The following is a 5,306-nucleotide window of genomic DNA, read 5'->3' as shown; positions in this document are numbered from 1 at the left end:
AGTACTGACTGGACAGTCCTCCTGCTTTCTAACCTATGGCTGTGAGCCTTCTTTTCTGTCTTTTCTACAATCCTCTCTCCCCTATCAGAAGACTGTTCTCTTTCATACTGGCTGGAACAGCACAAGGGAGAATATGTATAGATCTTTGCTTTCTTTATTTTATCATCTTTATGTGTATGATGTGATTGGGGGTGGTGACTACCCCTACTCTTACCAAGTGATAATTTGTAGAATTCTTTCTTCTGTCATATGATGATAGACACTTTTCCCATGCACTGTATCACCTCTATGTCAATTTGCTTTCATTAATGTTTCACAAATATTGCAAAATGCAAAAATGGACACCAATCTAAATTACCATATTTTTCCAAGATATAAAAAGCATGTTTTCTGTTCTGATATCTACAATAAATACGTGTTGCATTTTCAGTAACTTGGGTCCTCTTCTTAAGATCTCTATTTCTAGATTTTGGCAGTGTTTATAACAGACTTGTAGCAATATGAGGTAATAGTTTATTTCATTTAATCAAGAAAACTAAAATCTATATTGAGTCCTCTGAAATGATGTGGTGTTGACTTTTGGATAGTCCTCTATTGAATGAAAAAAAACAAATTCCTTCAACATGATTTTTCTTTTACAAAAAAAAAAATCTCTTTCCCAGAAACACAAGGTCTAGTGAATACAAAGAATGGTCCCTGGCACTCAGTAGACATTTGGGAGAAAATCTGTAGAACATTTTCAACAGCAAAGCCTTGCAAATCATTGTGGTTCACATTCATATCAGCAAAGGCCATGCAAAAATAATGAAAAACAATTTTTAAATTTAAATATCAAGCAAACACTGAAAACACATCATTTAATTCAGTTAAGTAGTTTTTCTTAGTGTTACAAAAAGGAATCCAAACCCGCCACTTTGACTATCATGCTATGGCTACTGAAGTGAATAAACAAATATGTGCAATACTCGCAAAATTTGTTCTTATTAGGTAGAATTTGAATGCTTAGGATAAAGGATCATATGCTCTCATATGAATGATGTTTAGACATTTTGTTTCTTGTTTGGTTGTGTTCACAGCACATAATGTGTATCACAGCTGAAAGATTTCAAAAATAAATACAGAATCCAAAACTAAAGCACAGGCACATCCCCAAAGCATATGTTCTGAACACTACCTTAAATTCCTGGGAAAACACCTTTTAATGTTCTCAAAAACAGGTGCAGTGTTTTGATACAAATTCAGAATCTGTAGGATGAATGAAAAATATCTCAAACACATTTTGATTTTGTTTCTGTGTAATACTATTCTATATGGCTATTACTTTCTCTTTGTTGATAACCATCATAAGTTAAAAGTATTTTTTTTAACTTTGGAGATGTATATTTATCCTAATATTTTATACAAATAGTTCTCATATTGTTGCAAATATATTATTGTGGTTATCTTTTTGTATATATATATATTTTTTATTTTCTATATTCTTTGTTTACATTCCAAATGCTTTCCCCTTTCCCAGTGTTCTCTCTTCTTTCCATTAGGTCATATTAAATCAAGACATAAAGGTCTACAACAGTGACTCAAAAATAATATGTGTTAATGTGTGAACTTTAAATCTGATTATAGATTTAATTTGAGAGTATCCTGTTTAGACAGTGGGATTCCATCTTCAGGATATGATTTGGGAAGTTGATATTTTCATCATTCATAATCACTGTGGTTCTAAGCACAAAGGCAACAATTAAATAAAATGTAGGACTGAAAATTCTTGTTTAAACTCGGAGAAGCTAATAGAATACATTGTTATCTTTGTTTTATTTGGAGTTCCTTAATCTCCACATTTATCAGACATCAATAAATACTAACTGAACAGACTCAAGTGAATGTTTAGCTTAAGCAAGGTCAGAAAATGCTATAGAAATATTTTCATGAGAATATTTTAAAAAGTATGTGGGCCAAATAATAGTAGCTTATACTAATTAATACTTATATTGACACTACTAAATTCTGTATAACATATATGGTATAATATTATGCTAAAATAGTATATATAACTAAAGAGGATTTTTTTCATCAGGCACTTATTCAGGTAATTGTATTTTAGAGAATATTAATTATAGGCTTAGAAAGTAACCTACAGTGTAATATATTTCAATATAGTAGAAAAAAGACTATATAAGATTCAAGAATGTATCAATAATATGGTGCAGATTGTAAGATGATTTTGATATCCTTTTAGATTCATAGAATTAAAATTGCCCTCTTAAATTATTATGCTGATAATATAGCATGGCATTATACAAATAAAATACTAGTAAAATAAGCTGAATCTTTTAAAAAATTAATAATTATGTCATTCTAAAAATTATACATGAAGAAATAACAAACTGCATAAAATGAATGCATTTTCTATTTTTAAATATATTACAATTGTAATTGATATGCATAATTTTGAGTTTCATAAGACAAGAAAAATATCCTTATGTAGTCTTGTTTATTATTTAATTATTTTACTTCAAGAAAAATATTTTTCTAATAAAATATTTGTTATGATATTATTATATAATTTCTACATTCCTTCAGAAAATAATAGCTTATTTAGCAAATGCCTTTATATCTTCACTTCCCCTGACTTAAAATATAAAACAAAATATCAGAGAGTTTGTTGGTATAACATGCTGAAATATTTGATTGAAAGTATTTTACTGATTCAGACAGGAACAAGATCAGAGCATGAATGAAAAGATATGCTATGGGGAATACAGTCCCATTAACCTAAAAGTATCATCTTTATGAACTTAAAAATGAGCCAGTAACACAAAGGTAAAGATGAAATATCGTCTAGCCATTGAGATGCTGGAGACAGCATAATTATCCTTGGTGATAAAGTTCTGAGATAAGAAATGCAAGTAAAAGCTACTTGAGAATGAGAAAAATAAACAGAGTGGAATAAGAAATAATTCAAGTATAATCTTAAGATCTAAAGATACATGATGATCAAAATTAGCAATATAAGAAAAGAGCTAAAATATTTTTGACTAGGAGTTGGAGTTGGGGTTTGTGTAAGTATAAGGAACTAAGATTGGCTCCAGAGAAACCAAATACACTGTGGTACAATTCCAGTCATGTTTAATTCCTGAGTTGAAAAAAAGAGAATTCCTGTGCCTAGCTTGGTAAAGAGTTTTGTCCAGTCAATGAGTTCATGTTTCAGTCAGATGACTTGGATGGGGACCCAGAAAGATAACCAGCACTGAATTGTGGCCTACATATGTGCATACATATGTGCATCAATACACCATGAATACATACAATTATGTGTACACAGAAATGTTACCAAGATGATGGCAATGATTCAATTTTGTGAAATGAGTACAACATTAAAAAAAATGTGATGATTGACATAAACAACTCTTTATGATAAACACAGATACTCTGAACAAGTAAATATTGTGAGTTAAAAGTTTAAAAAAGCCTTATTTATAATAACCAGAAGCTGGAAAGAACCCAGATGCCCCTCAAAGAAGGAATGGATACAGAAAATGTGGTATATTTACACAATGGAATACTACTCAGCAATTAAAAACAATGAATTCACAAAATTTTTAAGCAAATGGTTTGATCTGGAAAATATTATCCTAAGTGAGATAACCCAGTCACAAAAGAATACACATGGAATGCAATCTCTGATAAGTGGATATTAATTAGCCCAGAAGCCCTGAATACCCAACGCACAAATCGCATAACAAATGATTCCCATGAAGAAGTATGGAGAGGGTCCTGATCCTGGAAAGAATTGATCTAGCATTTGGAGGGGAATATAAGGACAGAGAAAAAGGAGGGAGGTGATTGGAGAATGGATGGAGAGAAGAAGGTTTATGGGACATATGGGGAGGGGGAGATCCAGGAAAGGGGAAATCATTTGGAATGTAAACAAAGAATATAGAAAAAAAAATATATATAAAAGAAATTGTCTAAGCTTAAAGTCTATTTATGTGATGGAATTAAAGCAACTTGGGGATTAAAGGGTCTATTTCAGATTGTAATTCCACATCACAGTTCATTGTCAATGAAGTCAGGGAAGGATCTGAAAAAACAACAATGACAAAAGAGTTGCTTACTAAATTGCCTTCATTGCATCCAGCCTAACTTCATACAGCATTCAGAACCAACAGCTCATTGTTGGCAACACCACAGTGAACTAGGTCCTCCCATATTATTTCTAATTAAGACAATGTACTGTAGACTTGCATGCCAGTCAATCTAGTGGGGGGCATTTTCTCAACTGGGAGTACTTCTCCCCAAGATTGTTTCTGTCAAGTTAATAATATAAAATTTGCCAGCAGAGAAAGTAGAACAAGAAACAATATAAAAACTGACAGTATCCACACAAATATGGTCAAATGATTGTTCTCGAAATAGTAAACATGATTTATTGAAGAACAAAGACTCTTCAACAAATAGATTCAGCACAAATCCAAGTGGTAAAACTTGAATTTATGTATACTCTTTACAGTTTTTACAAAATTAACTCAAAGGGGTAATAGGTTAGAACTAATAAACAGAAAACCTCAGGATATCTCTCAATATAATAAAAGAGGTAATAAAGTTGATCTATGGTTTGCTGCTGAGTTAGAAATAATATAGAAAAGTAGTCTAAATAAGACTAAGGACCTTATAAGCTTAACTTTATAATGCAAAACTACTGCTATATGGAAGTCATTTGGAATACAATGAAAATAAATTCAGAGACTAAGGAAAGGTTTTGCAAAATATGTCTTCCAAAAGGCCATATGACAAGGTATAAAATTAATTAACTTCTTTAAAATTCAATATAAAAAGATATTAACTACAACAAAAATATTTAGAAAGTCTAAAGTAGTAGCCCTCAAAGAACATATCTAAAGCATAAAATGTGGGAAAAAAAACACCTTAATCATTGTGGATTTAAAAATCTGAATAAAATGTTTTAACACCATAAACCTATTAAATCTTCAGTGATCCTTTTAAGTACATAGAAGTACTTTGATCATTAAGTACATGGAAGGACTTTGAGCCAAACGAACTGTCATTCATTGCTCATAAGAGAAAGGAAAAAAATGGCATATTATAAAACCAAACATCTCAGTGTAACAATTAAGATTCCACACACTTTCCAAAGTGTCTAAAAATCTTACCTTTTAATTATTTTCTTTTTATTTGATATTTTATTTATTTTCATTTCAAATCTTATCCTCTTTCCCAGTTTCCCCTCTGGAAAGTGCATCTCATGTCCCCTTACCCTGCTTCTATGAGGGTGCTCCCTGACCCAC

The sequence above is a fragment of the Apodemus sylvaticus genome, chromosome 12 (assembly GCF_947179515.1).
Source record: "Apodemus sylvaticus chromosome 12, mApoSyl1.1, whole genome shotgun sequence".
Lineage (NCBI taxonomy): Eukaryota > Metazoa > Chordata > Mammalia > Rodentia > Muridae > Apodemus > Apodemus sylvaticus.
The sequence above is the reverse complement of the archived record's forward strand: the minus strand, read 5'-3'. Positions refer to the sequence as shown.